Here is a 17,213-nt window from a genome sequence, read left to right as displayed (position 1 = left end):
ACGAATATGCACATCACAAAGCAGTTGCTCAGATCGTTTCTCTGCAAGTTTTATCGGAAGACGTTACCTTGCTCACCACAAGCTTCCTGACGTCACTAAATATCCTTTCACAGATTCTTCAAAAACAGAATTACGAAACTGGGCAACATAGAGTAAGCATTAACATTGTGAAGTGAATGCACATATCATAGAGCAGATTCTTGGAACGCTTCTTCCTCGATTTTATTTAAGTATATTTCACTATTCTCCATAGTCCTCAATGTGAACTGAAATATCACTTTTTTGGTTTCATAGGAACAGTGTGTAAACACTGCCTTGTGAGAAAAGAGGTATCACTCCCTGATTGGGATGCATACATCACAAAGTAGTTTCTCAGAAAGCTTCTACCCAGTTTTTATCTGACGATATCTCCTCTTTCACCATAGGCCTGAATGTGCTCCAGAATGTCCCTTCACGGATATATGCGTTAAAGAGTTTCCAAAATGTGTAATATAAAAAAAGTTTTAACTATGCAAGATGAATAAATATATCTAACACAAAGCAGTTTCACTGAAATATTTTTTCCAGTTTTTCGCTGAGGATATTTCCTTTTCCACCATAACCATCCCTATACTCCCAAATGTCTCTTGGTAGCTTTTTCTCCAAAAGGGATTCCAGAATCCTATATGAGAAGAAGGGTATATTTCTGTCAGTGGAACACACATGTCACAAAGCAGTTCCTCAGAAAGCTTCTATCCAGTTTCTATTTAAAGACGTTTCCTTTCTCACCGTAAGCCTCAAAGGATTCCAGAATAACCCTTTGCAGTCTAAACAAAAACAGTGTTGTGATACTGCTCTATGAAAAGGGAAGTTTAACTGTGTGAGCAGAATTCACGTGACACAGAGGAGTTTCACAGAAAGATTCCTTCTGGTTTTCTCTGAGGTTACTCCTTTTTCAGGATATTCTAAAGAGCGTTTCCAGATGTTCTTTCTCAGATTCCACAGAAACAGGGATTTCAAACTGCTCAATCCAAAGAATCATATAATGCTATGAGATGAATACAAACATCACAAAAGAGTTGCACAGAAATATTCTCTGCAATTTTCGATGCAACACATTACCTTGCTCAACACAGGATTCCACTTGCCACTTACTATCCCATCGTAGGAACCTCAAGGACTGACTTTCAAACTGGGGAATGTAGAGAAAGTTTTATACCTGTGAAAAAATGGACATGTCATAGAGCAGCTTTTTCGAATGCTTCTTTCTGTTTTTTATTCAGCGACATTTGACTTTTTGCCGTAGTCTTCAATGTGCTCCGGATATCACTCTTTTGGTTTTACAGGACTAGAGTTCAAACTGTGCCTTATGAAAAGAAAGTTATAGCTGCCTGAGTGGAATGCACAAATCGCCAAGCAGTTTCTCAGAAACCTTCTCTCCAGTTTTTATCTGACTATATTTCCTATTTCACTGTAGGCCCAAATGTGATCCCAAATATCCCATCGCGGATACATCCATGAGGGAGTTTCCAAGCACTGCAATGTAAAGAAAGCTTCAGGTATGTGAGATGATTAAGCATAGCAAAAAGCAGATTTACAGAAAGCATCTTTGCAGTTATTTTCTGAAGATATTTCCATTTTCACCATAGTCCTCAATGTGCTCTCGAAGGTCCTTCCATGGATAATTCCATGACAGTTTCCAAGCTGCGTAATGTAAAGAAAGCTTTATGTATGTGAGATGATTACGCATATCACAGAGTAGTTTCCTGGAAAATTTCTTGCCAGTTTTTGTGTGAGGCTATTTCCCTTTTCACCATCTTCATCAACATGCTCCCGAATATCACTTGTTACCTGTTTCTCCAAAAGGGTTTCCCGACGCTGTATGAGAAGAGAGGTATAACACTGTGACTGGAATGCACAGGTCACAAAGCAGTTTCTCAGAAACGTTCCATCCACTTTCGTTCTGAACATATTTCCTTTTTGAACGTTAGCCTCAAAGTGCTCCAGAATATCCCCTCACACTCTAAACATACACAGGGCTAGGAAACTGCTCAATGAAAAGAGAGGCTTATCTGAGTGAGAGGAAATAAGACGACACAGAGCAGTTTCACAGAAAGCTTCCTTCTGGATTTTACCTGAGGATATTTCTTTGTCCATATTCTGAGGATCCTTTCCAAATATCCTTCTTCAGATACCACAAAAACCGTGATTTCAAACTGCTGAATCCAGGAATGATTTAACTCTATGAGACGAATACACACATCACAAAGCAGTTGCTCAGAACCTTTCAATGCTGGTTTCATCAGAAGACATTTCCTCACTTACCACGAGCCTCTGGGCATCACTAAATATCCCTTCACAGATTCTTCAAAGACAGAGTTTTGAAACTGGGCAATATATAGTAAGCATTAACTCTGTGAAGTGTTGATTTTTTTTCAGCATATTTCACTACTTGACATAGTCCATAAGGCGTTTTGACATATAACATTTTTGGTTTCACAGGAACAGTGTTCAAACACTGCCTTGTGAGAAAGGAGGTATAACTCCCTGAGTGGAATGCATACATCATAAAGTAGTTTCTCAGAAAGCTTCTATCCAGTTTTATCTGAAGATATCTCCTCTTTCACCATAGGCCTAAATGTGCTCCTGAATGTCCCTTCGCTGATCTGTGCATGACGGAGTTTCCAAACTGTGTAATACAATTAAAGGTTTAACTATACGAGATGAAAAAATATGTCTAACACAAAGCAGCTTCACAGAAATCTGCTTTCCGGTTTGTGTCTGAGGATGTTCCCTTTTTGACCGTAGTCATCGCTATACTCCCGAATATCTCTTGGCAGCTGTTTGTCCAAAAGGGATTGTGGAATCCTCTAGGAGAAGAAAGGTATATTTCTGTGAGTGGAATGCACACGTCACAAAGCAGCTTCTCAGAAAGCTTTTCTCCAGTTTCTGTGTGAAGGAGTTTCCTTTCTCACCGTAAGCATCTAAGCCCTCCAGAGTATTCCTTCCCAGATTAAGCAAAAACAGTGTTATGATACAGCTCAGTGAAAAGAGAAGCTTAACTGTGTGAACGGAATTCACATGACACAGAGCAGTTTCACAGAAAGCTTCCTTCTGCTTTCTCTCTGAGGTTTTTTCTTTTTCAGGATATTCTAAAGAGCATTTCCAAATGTCCTTTCTCAGATTCCATAGAAAGAGTGATTTCAAACTGCTCAATCCAAAGAATGCTTTAACGCTATGAGATGAATACAAGCATTACAAAAGAGTTGCACAGAAAGCTTCTCTCCAATTTTCGATGGAAGATATTTTCTTGCCTCACACAGGCCTCCATCGCCACTTACTAACCCTTCACAGAAAGTCAAATATTGACTTTCAAACAGGGAAATATAGAGGAAGCTTTAACCCTGTGAAAATAATGGACAGGTGAGAGAACAGTTTCTTCGTGTGCTTCTTTCTGTTTTTTATTGGACGACATTTCGCTTCTTACCATAGTCTTCAAAGTGCTTGGAATATCACTGTTTTGGTTTTACAGGAACAGTGTTCAAACTGTGCCTGATGAGAAGAAAGTTATAACTCCCTGAGTGGAATGCATAGATAACAAAGCAGTTTCTCAGAAATCTTCTCTCCAGTTTTTATCTAACTGTATTTGCTATTTCACCATAGGCCCGAATGTGATCCGAAATATCCCTTCAAGGATCCATCCACAAGGGTGTTTCCAAGCTGTGTAATGTAAAGAAAGGCTCATGTATGTGAGGTAAAAATGCATAGCAAAAAGCAAATTCACAGAAAGCTTCTTTCCAGGTTTTATCTGAAGGTATTTCCTTTTTCACCATAGTCCAGAATGTGCTCCAAAGGTCCCTTCATGGATCTCTCCATGACAGTTTCCAAGTTGTGTAATTTAAAGAAAGCTTTATCTATGTGAGATGATTACAGATATCACAGAGTAGTTTCCTAGAAAATGTCTTTCCAGTTTTTATCTGAGGTTATTTCCCTTTTCACCTTTGGCATCAACATGCTCCCAAATATCACTTGGTAGCTGTTTCTCCAAAAGGGTTTCCCCGATACTGTATAAGAAGAGAGGTATAACACGGTGACTGGAATGCACACGTCACAAAGCACTTCCTCGGAAAGCTTCTCTTCAGGTTCGGTCTGAACATATTTCCTTTTCACTGTTAGCCTCAAAGTGCTCCCGAATATCCCATCACATGCTAAACATACACAGGGTTAGAAAACTACTCAGTGAAAGAGAGGCTTAACTGAGTGAGAGGAATTAAGACGACACAGAGTAGTTTCACAGAAAGCTTCTTTCTGGATTTTACCTGAGGATATTTCTTTCTCCATATTCTAAGGATTGTTCACACATGTCCTTCCTCAGATTCCACAAAAATAGTGATTTTAAGCTGCTCAATCCAAAGAATGGTTTACCCCTAGGAGACGACTGCACACATCACAAAGTAGTTGATCAGAACGGTTCTCTGCACAACTCTTTTGTGATGTTTGTGTTCATCTCATAGAGTTAATATTCGGAGCACATTGAAGACTATGGCAAAAAGTCAAATGTCGCCCAATAAAAACAGAAAGAAGCACTCAAAAAAGCTGCTCTCTAACATGTCCATTCTTTTCACAGGGTTAAAGCTTCCCCTACATTCCCCAGTTTGAAAGACAGACTTTGAGGTTCCTACGAAGGGATTGTAAGTGGCAACCGGAATCCTGTTTCAAGCAAGGAAATGTGTTCCATCAAAAATCGGAGAGAATTTTTCCGTCCAACTCCTTTGTGATGCTTGTATTCATCTGATAGCATTATATGTTTCTTTGGATTGAGCAGTTTGAAATCACTGTTTCTGTGGAATCCAAGAAAGGACATTTGGAAACGCTGTTTAGAATATCCTGAAAAGAAACAACCTCAAATAGAAACCAGAAGGAATCTTTCTGTGAACCTGCTCTGTTCACGTGAATTCTGCTCAGTTAAGCTTCTCTTTTCATTGAGCTGTATCATAACACTATTTTTGTTTAGTCTGCGAAGGGATATTCTGGTGGGCTTTGAGGCTTACCGTGAGAAAGGAAACATCTTCATACAGAAACTGGAGAGAATGTTTCTGTGGAGGTGCTTTGTGACGTGTGCATTCCACTCACAGAAATATACCTTTCTTCTCCTAGAGGATTCTGGAAACTCTTTTGGAGGAAAAGCTACAAAACAGATATTCGGGAGTATAGGATAGGCTATGGTGAAAAAGAAATATCCTCAGATAAAAACTGGAAAGAATATTTCTGTGAAACTGCTTTGTGTTAGATATATTTATTCATGTTGCATAATTAAAACTTTTCTTATATTACGCAGTTTGGAAACTCTGTCATGCATGGATCCGTGAAGCGACATTCTGGAGAACATTCAGCCTTATGGTGAAAGAGGAGATATCTTCAGATAAAAACTGGACAGGAGCTTTCTGAGAAACTACTTTGTGATGTATGCATTCCACTCAGGGAGTGATACCTCTTTTCTCACAAGGCAGTGTTTGCACACTGTTCCTGTGAAACCAAAAAAGTGATATTTCGATTCACATTGAGGACTCGGGTGAATAGTGAAATATTCTGAAATAAAATCGAGGAAGAAGCATTCCAAGAATCTGCTCTATGATATGTGCATTCACTTCACAGTGTTAATGCTTACTTTATGTTGCCCAGTTTCAAAACTCTGTCTTTGCAGAATCTGTGAAAGGATATTTAGTGATGCCCAGAGGCTTGTGGTGAGCGAGGTAATGTCTTCCAATGAAACTTTCAGAGAAACTTTCTGAGCAACTGTTTTTGGATGTGTGTATTCGTCTCAAAGTGTTAAACAATTCTTTGGATTGAGCAACTTGACGTCACTCTTTTTGTGGCATCTGAGGAAGGACATTTGTGAACGATCATTAGAATATGAAGAAATAAATATCCTCTGGAAAAATCCAGTAGGAAGCTTTCTGTGAAACTGCCCGTGTCATCTTCATTCCTCTTGCTCGATTAAGCCTCTCTTTTTATTGGTCAGTTTTTGAACCCTGTGTATGTTCAGCGTGTGATGGGATATTCGGTAGGACTTTGAGGCTAACAGTGAAAAAGGAAATATATTCAGAACAAACTGGAGAGATGCTTTCCGAGGAACTGGTTTGTGACGTGCGCATTCCAGTTGCTGTATTATACCTCTATTCTCTTATAGCGTTGGGGAAACCCTTTTGGAGAAACAGGTACCAAGTGATATTCAGGAGCATGTTGATGCCGATGGTGAAAAAAGGAAATAGCCTCAGACAAAACATGGAAAGACGCTTTGTAGGAAACTACTCTGTGATTTGTGTAATCATCTCACATAGTAAAGCTTTCTTTACATTATGCACCTTGGAAACTGTCATGGACAGATCTACGAAGAGACCTTTGGGAGCACATTCAGGACTATAGTGAAAAAAGAAATATCTTCAGATAACAACTGGAAAGAAGCTTTCTGTAAATCGGCTTTTTGCTATGTTTAATCATCTTACAGAGATGAAGCTTTCTTTACATTACACAGCTTGGAAACTCCCTCATGGATTTATCCGTGAAAGGATATTTGGGATCACATTTGGGCCTATGGTGAAATAGGAAATATAGTGAGATAAAGACTGGAAAGAAGCTCTCTGAGAAACTGCTTCAAGATATGAGCATTCCACTCAAGGAGTTGTAACTTTCTTCTCATAAGGCAGAGATTGAACACTGTTCCAGTGAAACAAAAAGAGTGGTATTCCGAGCACTTTGAAGGCTACAGAAAAAAGTAAAATGTCGTCCAATAAAAAAGAGAAAGAAGCACTCAAAGAAACTGTTCTCTGACATGTCCATTCTTTTCACAGGGTTAAAGCTTCCTCTACATTTCCCAGTTGGAAAGTTGGTCTTCAGGGTTCTGTGAAGGGATACCATGTGGCAACCGGATTCCTGTGTCGAGCAAGGAAATGTCTTCCATCGAAAATTGGAGAGAAGTTTTCTGCTCAACTGTTTTGTGATGTTTGTATTCATCTCATAGAGTTAAATCATTCTTTGGAATGAGAAGTTTCAAATCACTGTTTCTGTGGAATCTGAGAAAGGTCATTTGGAAACGCTCTTTAGAATATCCTGAAAAAGAAATATCCTCAGAGAGAAACCAGAAGGGAGCCCTCTGTGAAAATGCTCTGTGTCACGTGAATTCCGTTCACACAGTTAAACTACACTCTTCATTGAGCAGTATTAAAACACTGTTTTTTTTTTTTAGTTTGTGAAAGGGTATTCAGGAGCGCTTTGAGGCTTATGGTGAGAAAGGACACGTCTTCAAATAGAAACTGGAGAGAAGCTTTCCGTGGTGCTGCTTTGTGACATGTTCATTCCACTGTCAGAAATATACCTTTCCTCTCCTAGAGGATTCCAGAATCCCTTTTGGAGAAAGAGCTACCCAAAGACATTCAGGGGTATAGGGACGGCTATGGTGAAAAAGCAAATATCCTAAGACAAAAGCTGGAAAGAAGATTTCTGTGAAACTGCTTCGTGTTAGATATATTTATTTATCTTGCATAGTTAACTTTTCTTTTATTACACAGCTTGGAAATTCCGTAATGCATGGATTCGCGAAGGGACATTAGGGAGCACATTGAGGCCAATGGCAAAAGAGGAGAAAATTTCAGATAAAACTGGATAGAAGCTTTCTGAGAAACTACTTTGTGATATATGCTTTCCACTCTAGGATTTATACCTCTTTTCTCACAAGGCAACGTTTGAACACTGTTCCTGTGAAACCGAGAATATGATATTTCGAAACGCATTGAGGATTATGGCGAATAGTGAAATATACTGACTAAAATCGAGGAAGAAGCATTTTAAGAATCTGCTCTATAATATGTATATTCACTTCACAGTGTTAATGCTTACTCTTTGTTGCCCAGTTTCAAAACTCTATCTTTGCAGAATCTGTGAAGGGATATTTTGTGATGCCCAGATGCTTGTGGTGAGTGAGGAATTGCATTCCGATGAAATCTGCAGGAAACTTTCTGAGCAACTGTTTTGGGATCTGTGTATTTGTCTCATACCGTTAAACCATTCTGTTGATTGAGCAGCTTGAAATCACTCTTTCTGTGAAATCTGAGGAAGGACATTTGGGAACGATCCTTGGAATATGGAGAAAGAAATATCCTCAGGTAAAATCCACAAGGAAGCTTTCTGTGAAACTACTCTGTGTCATCTTTTTTCCTCTCATTCAGAAAAGCTTCTCTTTTTGTTGAGCAGTTTTCTAGCCCTGTGTGTGTTTAGGGTGTGATGGGATATTCGGAAGCACTTTGAGGCTAACGGTGAAAAAGTAAATATGTTCAGACCGAAACTGGAGAGAAGCTTTCTGAGGAACTGCTTTGCGACGAAAGCATTCCAGTCACAGTGTTCTACCTCTCTTCTCATACATCATCGGGGAAACCCTTTTGGAGAAACAGGTAACAAGTGATATTCGGGAGCATGTTGATGAAGATGTTGAAAAGGGAAATATCCTCAGACAAAAACTGGAAATAAGCTTTCCAGTAAACAACTCTGTGATCTGTGTAATCGTCTCACATAGAAAAAGCGTTCCTTATATTACGCAGCTTGGAAACTGCCATGGACGGATCCATGAAGGGACCTTCTGGAGCACTTTCTGGACTATGGTGAGAAAGGAAATATCTTCAGATAAAACCTGGAAAGAAGCTTTCTGTGAATCTGCTATTTGCTATATTTATTCATCTCACATAGATGAAGCTTTCTTTACATTACGCAGCTTGGAAAAACCCTTGTGAATGGCTCCACAAAAGGATATTTGAGAACACATTTGGGCCTATGGTGAAATAGGAAATATAGTCAGATTAAAACTGGAGAGAAGCTTTCTGAGGGACTGCTCCCTGATGTGTGTATTCCACTCAGGGAGTTATGACTTTCTTCTCATAAGGCACAGTTTGAACACTCTTCCTGTAAAACCAAAAGAGTAATATTCGGAGCACATGGAAGACTAGGATAAAAAGTGAAATGTCGTCCAATAAAAAAACAGAGAAAAGCACTTGAAAAAACTGCTCTCTGGCAGGTCCATACTTTTCACTGTGTTAAATCTTAGTCTACATTTCACAGTTTGAAAGTCGGTCTTTGAGGGTTCTGTGAAGGGATAGTAAGTGGCGACCATAGGACTGTGTGAGGCAAGAAAATGTCTTTCATCGAAAATCAGAGAGAAGCTTTCTGGGTAACTCTCTTGTGATTTTTGTATTCATCTCATAGCGTTAAATCATTCTTTGGATTGAGCAGTTTGAAATCACTGTTTCTGTGGAATCTGACAAAGGACATTTGGAAACGCTCTTTAGAATATCCTGAAAAAGAGATAACCTCAGAGAGAACCAGCAGGAAGCTTTCTGTGAACCTGCACTGTGTCACGTGAATTCCGCTTACACAGTTAAGCTTCCCTTTTCAATAAGCTGTATCATATCACTGTTTTTGCTTAGTCTGTGAAGGGATACTTTCGAGGGCTTTGAGGCTTACGGGGAGAAAGGAAACGTCTTCATGTAGAAACCGGAGTGAAGCTTCCTGAGAGGCTGCTTTGTGACGTGTGCATTCCACTCGCAGAAATATACCTTTATTCTGGTGTTTTAGACATGAAATCCTTGCCCATGCCTATGCCCTGTTTGATACTACCTAGATTTTCTTCAAGGGTTTTTATGGTATTAGGTCTAACATTTTCATGTCTAATCCATCTTGTATTAATTTTCGTATAAGGAGTAAGGAAACGATCCATTTTCAGCTTTCTACTTATGGCTAGCCAATTTTCCCAGCACCATTTATTAAATAGGGAGTCCTTTCCTCATTTCTTGTTTTTCTCAGATTTATCAAAGATCAGATGGCTGTAGATGTGTGGTATTATTTCTGAGGACTCTGTTCTGTTCCATTGGTCTATATCTCTGATTTGGTGCCACTAACATGCTGTTTTGGTTACTGTAGCCTTGTAGTATTGTTTGAAGTCAGGTAGCATGATGCCTCTGGCGTTGTTCTAAATTATGCTGCTATAAAGACACATGCACACGTATGTTTATTGTGGCACTATTCACAATAGCAAAGACTTGGAATCAACCCACATGTCCATCAGTGACAGACGGGATTAGGAAAATGTGGTACATATACACCATGGAATACTATGTAGCCATAAAAAGGACGAGTTTGCATCATTTGTAGGGACATGGATGCAGCCGTGTACCATCATTCTTAGCAAACTATCACAAGAACAGAAAACCAAACACCGCATGTTCTCACTCATAGTTGGGAACTGAATAATGAGATCACTTGGAGTCGGGAAGGGGAACATCACACATCGGGGCCTATCATGGGGAGGGGGGTGGGGTGAGGGATTGCATTGGGTGTTATACTTGATGGAAATGACAAATTGATGGGTGTGACGAGTTGATGGGTGAAGCACAACAACGTGGCACAGGTATACGTATGTAACAAACCTGCACATTGTGCACAGGTACCGTAGAACTTAATGTATCATAATAAAACAAAGAAAAAAAAAGAAATATATCTTTCTTCTTCTAAAGGATTGCATAATTCCTTTTGGAGAAAAAGCTATCAAGGGATATTTGGGAGTATAGCGATGATGACTATGGTGAAAAAGGAAATATCCTCAGACAAAAACTGAAAAGAAGATTTCTGTGAAACTGCTTTGTGTTAGATACATTTATTCGTCTGGCATAGTAAAAACTTTAATTATATTATGCAGTTTGGAAACTCTGTCATGTACACATCCGCGAAGGGACATTAGGGAGCACTTTCAGGCCTACGGTGAAAGAGCAGATATCTTCAGATAAAAGCTGGATAGAATCTTTCTGAGAAACTACTTTGTGATGTATGCATTCCACTCAGATAGTTATACCTCTTTTCTCACAAGGCAGTGTTTGAACTCTGTTCCTGTGAAACGAAAAAAGTGGTATTTTGGAATGCATTGAAGACTATGGCGAATAGTGAAATACACTGAAATAAAATCGAGGAAGAAGCATTCCAAGAATCTGCTCTCTGATATGTCAATTAACTTCACAGAGTTAATGCTTACTCTATGTTGCCCAGTTTCGGAACTCTGTCTTTGAAGAATCTGTGAAGGGATATTTAATGACGCCTGGAGGCTTGTGGTGAGTGAGGAGACCTCTTCTGATGAAACCTGTAAACAAATATTCTGAGCAACTGCTTTGCGTTGTGTGTATTCGTCTCATAGAGATAAACCATTATTTCAAATGAGCAGCTTGAAATCACTGTTTTTGTGGAATCTGAGGAAGGACATTTGGGAACAATCCTTAGAATATGGAGAAAGAAATATCCTGAGGTAAAATCCAGAAGGAAGCCTTCTGTGAAACTGCTCTGTGTCATCTTAAATCCTCTCACTCAGATAAGCTTCTCCTTTCATTGAGCAGTTTTCTAGCCCTGTGTATGTTCAGCATGTGATGGGAAATTCGGAAGCACATTGAGGCTGACAGTGAAAAAGGAAATATGTCCAGAATTAAACTGGTGAGAAACTTCCAAGGAACTGCTTTTTGACGTGTACATTCCAATGACAGTTGTATACCTCTCTTCGCATACAGTGCCGGGGAAATGATTTTGGAGAAACAGGTACCAAGTGGTATTCGGGAGAATGTTGATGCCGATGTTGAAAAGGGAAATAGCCTCAGACAAAAACTGGAAGGAAGCTTTCTAGGAAAATACTCTGTGATATGTGTAATCATCTCGCATAGATAAAGTTTCATAAAATTACGCAGCTTGGAAACTGTCATGGAGGGATCCACGAAGAAACCTTCGAGAGCACATTCTGGACTAGGGTGAAAAAGAAAATATCTTCAGATAAAAGCTGGAAAGAAGCTTTCTGTGCATCTGCTTTTTTCTATGTTAATTCATCTCACATGGAAGCTCTCTTTACATTACACAGCTTAAAAACTCCCTCGTGGATGGAACAGAGAAGGGATATTTGGCATCACATTCAGGGCAATGGCGAAAGAGGAAATATAGTCAGATAAAAAATGGAGAAACGCTTTATGAGTAACTGCATGGTGATGTGTGCATTCCACTCAGGAATTTATAACTTTCTTCTCATAAGGCACAGTTTGAACACTGTTCTTGTAAAACCAATAGAGTGATATTCAGAGCATGTTGAACAATCTGGCAAAAAGTGAAATGTCGTCCAATAATAAACAGATGAGCACTCGAAGAAACGGCTCTCTGACATGTTCAATCTTTTCAAAGGGTTAAAGCTTACGCTACATTTTCGAGATTGAAAGTCGAACTTTGAGGTTTCCAGAAAGGACAGTAAGTGGTGACCGGAGGCCTTTGTGAGGCAAGGAAATATCTTCCATCGAAAATCAGAGAGAAGCTTTCTGCACAACACTTTTGTGATGTTTCTATTCATCCCATAGAGTTAAAACATTCTTTGGATTTAGAAGTTTGAAATCACTGTTTCTGTGGAATCTGAGAAAGGACTTTTGGAAACGCTCTTTAGAATATCCTGAAAAAGAAATAACCTCAGAGACAAACCAGAAGGAAGCTTTCTGTGAAACTGCTCTGTGTCACGTGAATTCCACTCACACCGTTAAGATTCTCTTTTCATTGAGCTGTATCATAACACTGATTTTGTTTAGTCTGCGAAGTGATATTCTGGAGGACTTTGAGGCTTATGGTGAGAAAGGAAATGTCTTCAGATAGAAACTGGAGAGAAGCTTTCTGAGGAGCTGCTTTGTGACGTGTGCATTTCACTCACAGAAATATACCCCGCTCCTTCTAGGGGATTTTGCAACTGCTTTTGGAGAAAAAGCTACCAAGGGATATTCGGGAGTATAGCAACGACTATGGTGAAAAAGGAAATATCCTCAGACAAAAAATGGAAATAAGATTTCTGTGAAACTGCTTTGTGTTAGATATATTCATTCATCTCGCATAGTTAAAACTTTAGTTCCATTACGCAGTTTGAAACTCCGTCATGCACAGACCCGCGAAGGGATGTTCAGGAGCACGTTCAGGCCTACATTGAAAGAGGAGATATCTTAAGATAAAAAATGGATAGAAGTTTTCTGTGGAACTACTTTGTGATGTATGCATTCCACTCAGGGAGTTATACCTTCTTTCTCACAAGGCAGTGTTTGAACACTGTTCCAGTGAAACTGAAAAAGTGATATTTCGGAACGCATTGAGGACTATGGCGAATAGTGAAATATACTGAAATAAAATCGAGGAAGAAGCATTCCACGAATCTGCTCTCTGATATATGCATTCACTTCACATAGTTAATGCTTACTTTATATTGTCCTGTTTCGACACTCTGTCTTTGAAGAATCTGTGAAGGGATATTTAGTGATGCCCGGAGGTTTGTGGTGAGCGAGGAAACGTCTTCCGATGAAACCTGCAGAGAAACGTTCTGTGCAATTGCTTTGCGATGTGTGTATTCGTCTCAAAGAGTTAAAATATTCTTTGGATTGAGCAGATTGAAATCACTGTTTTTGTGGAATCTGAGGAAGTACATCTTTAGAATATGGAGAAAGAAATATCCGCAGTTAAAATCCAGAAGGAAGCTTTCTGTGAAACTGCTTTTTGTTGTCTTAATTCCTCTCACTCAGATAAGCCTCTCTTTTCATTGAGCAGTTTTCTAGCCTTGTGTATGTTTAGCATATGATGGGATATTCAGGAGCACTTTGAGGCTAATGGTGAAAATGGAAATATGTTCAGACCGAAACTGGAGAGAAACTTTCTGAGGAACTGCTTTTTGATGTGTGCATTCCAGTCACAGTGTTATACCTCTCTTCTCATACAGCGTCGGAGAAACACTTTTGGAGAAACAGGTAACAAGTGATATTCGGGAGCATGTTGATGCCAATGGTGAAAAGGGAAATAACCTCAGACAAAAACTGGAAAGAAGCTTTCTAGGAATCTACTCTGTGATATGTGTAATCACGTCACATAGATAAAGCTTTCTTTACATTATGCAGCTTAGCAACTGTCATGAAGGAATCGAAGAAGGGACCATCTGGAGCACATTCTGGACTATGGTGAAAAAGTAAATATCTTCAAATAAAAACAGGAAAGAAGATTTCTGTGAATATGCTTTTTGATACTTTTATTCTTCTCACACAGATGAAGCTTTCTTTACGTTACGCAACTTGGGAACTCCCTCCTGGATGGATCCGCGAAGGGGTATTTGGGATCACTTTTGGGCCTATTGTGAAATAGGAAACATAGTCAGATAAAAACAGGAGAAGCTTTCTGAGAAACTGCTTGGTGATGTTCGCATTCCAATGAGGGAGTTATAACTTTCGACTCATAAGGCACAGTTTCAACACTGTTCTTGTATAACCAAAAGAGTGATATTCGGAGCACACTGAAGACTACAGCAAATATTGAAATGTCGTACAATAAAAAACAGAAAGAATCACTTGAAGAAACTGCTCTCTGACATGTCCATTCTTTTCACAGCTTAAAGCTTCCTCTACATTTGCCAGATTCAAAGTCGGTCTTTGAGGGTTCTAGGAAGGGATAGTAAGTGGCAACCGGAGGCCTGTGTGAGGCCAGGAAATGTCTTCCAACGAAAATCGGAGAGAAACTCTCTGTGCAACTCTTTTGTGATGTTTGTATTCATCTCATTGAGTTAAATCATTCTTTGGATTGAGCAGTTTGAAATCACTGTTTCTGTGGAATCTGAGAAAGGACATTTGGAAACGCTTTTTAGAATATCCTGAAAAAGAAATAACCTCAAAGAGAAACCAGAAGGAAGCGTTGTGTGAAACTCCCTTGTGTCACGTGAATTCCGCTCACACAGTTAAGCTTCTCTTTTCATTGAGCTGTATCCTAACACTGTTTTTGATTAGTCTGCGAAGGGATACTTTGTAGGTCTTTGAGGCATACGGTGAGAAAGGAAACTTCTTCAGATAGAAACTGGAGAGAAGCTTTCTGAGGAGCTGCTTTGTGACGTGTGCATTCCACTCACAGAATATACCTTTCTTCTCCTAGAGGATTCCAGAGTCCTTTTGGAGAAAAAGTACCAAGAGATATTCGGGAGTATACTGTCGACAATGTTGAAAAAGGAAATATCCTCAGAGAAAAACTGGAAAGAAGATTTTGGGAAACTGCTTTGTGTTAGATAAATTTATTCATCTTGCATAGTTAAAATTTTAATTAGATTATGCAGTTTGGAAACTCCGTCTTGCAGAGATCCACGAAGCAGCATTCAGGAGCACATTCAAGTCTATGGTGACAGAGGAGATATCGTCAGATAAAAACTGGATAAAACCTTTCTGAGAAACTACTTTGTGATGTATGCATTCCACTCAGGGAGTTATAACTCTTTTCTCACAAGGCAGTATTTGAACACTGTTCCTGAGAATCCGAAAAAAACGATATTTTGGAACACATTGAAGGCTATGGCGAATAGTGAAATATACTGAACTAAAATCAAGGAAGAAGCGTTTCAAGAATCTGCTCTCTGATATGAGGATTCACTTCACAGAGTTAATGCTTACTCTATGTTGCCCAGTTTCAAAACTCTGTCTTTGAAAAATCTGTGAAGGGATATTTAGTTATGCCTGGAGGCTTGTAGTGAGTGAGGAAGTGCCTTCCGATGAAACATGCAGAGAAACTTTCCGAGCAACTGCTTTGCAACGTGTGCATTCATCTCATAGAGCTAATCCATTCTTTGGATTGAGCACCTTGAAATCAATTTTTATGTGGAATCTGAGGAAGGACATTTGGAAATGATCCTTAGAATATGGAGAAAGAAATATCCTCAGGTAAAATCCAGAAGGAAGCTTTCTGTGAAACTGCTCTGTGTCATCTTAATTCCTCTCACTCAGATAAGCCTTTCTTTTCATTGAGCAGTTTTCTAGCCCTGCGTATGTTTTGTCTGTGCTGGGATATTCAGGAGCACTTTGAGCCTAACGGGGAAAGACAAAATATGTTCAGACCGAATCTGGGGAGAAGCTTTCTGAAGAACTGCTTTGTGATGTGTGCATTCCAGTCACAGTGTTATACCTCTCTTCTCATACAGCATCGGGAAAGCCCTTTTGGAGAAACAGCTACCAAGTGATAATCAGGAGCATGTTGATTCCGATGGTGAAAAGGGAAATAGCCTCAGAAAAAAAAATGGAAAGAAGCTATCTAGGAAACTACTCTGTGATATCTCTAACCATCTCATATAGATTAAGTTTCTTTACATTAGGCTGCTTGGAAACTGTCATAGACGGATCCCGAAGGGACCTTCGTGAGCACATAATGGACTATGGGGAAAAGGATATATCTTCAGATAAAAACTGGAAAGAAGCTTTCTGTGAAGAAGTTTTTCGATACGTTTATTTATTTCACATAGATGAAGCTTTCTTTATATTACGCAGCTTGGAAACTCCCCCGTGGATGGATCCACGAAGGGATATTTGAGATCACATTCGGGCCTATGGTGAAATAGGAAATATAGTCAGATAAAAACTGGAGAGAAGCTTTCTGGAAACTGCTTGGTGATGTGCACGTTCCACCAAGGGAGTTATAACTTTCTTCTCATAAGGCACAGTTTGAACACTGTTCCTGTAAAACCAAAACACTGATATTCCAAGCACATTGAAGACTACGGCAAAAAGTGAAATATCGTCCAATCAAAAACAGAATAAAGCATTTCAAGCAAATGCTCTCTGACATGTCCATTCTCTTCACAGGGTTAAAGCTTAGTCTACATTTCCCAGTTTGAAAGTCGTTCTTATGGTATTAGGTCTAACATTTAAGTCTCTAATCCATCTTGAATTAATCTTCGTATAAGGAGTAAGGAAAGGATCCAGTTTCAGCTTTCTACTTATGGCTAGCCAATTTTCCCAGCACCATTTATTAAATAGGGAATCCTTTCCCCATTTCTTGTTTTTCTCAGGTTTGTCAAATATCAGATGGTTGTAGATGTGTGGCATTATTTCTGAAGGCTCCGTTCTGTTCCATTGGTCTATATCTCTGTTTTGGTACCAGTACCATGCTGTTTTGGTTACTGTAGCCTTGTAGTATAGTTTGAAGTCAGGTAGCGTGATGCCTCCGGCTTTGTCCTTTTGACTTAGGATTGTCTTGGCAATACGGGCTCTTTTTTGGTTCCATATGAACTTTAAAGCAGTTTTTTCCAATTCTGTGAAGAAACTCATTGGTAGCTTGATGGGGATGGCATTGAATCTATAAATAACCTTGGGCAGTATAGCCATTTTCACAATATTGATTCTGCC

Source organism: Piliocolobus tephrosceles, chromosome 2, assembly GCF_002776525.5.
Source record: "Piliocolobus tephrosceles isolate RC106 chromosome 2, ASM277652v3, whole genome shotgun sequence".
In the NCBI taxonomy this organism is placed as follows: Eukaryota; Metazoa; Chordata; class Mammalia; order Primates; family Cercopithecidae; genus Piliocolobus; species Piliocolobus tephrosceles.
Note: the sequence above shows the minus strand (reverse complement) of the source record.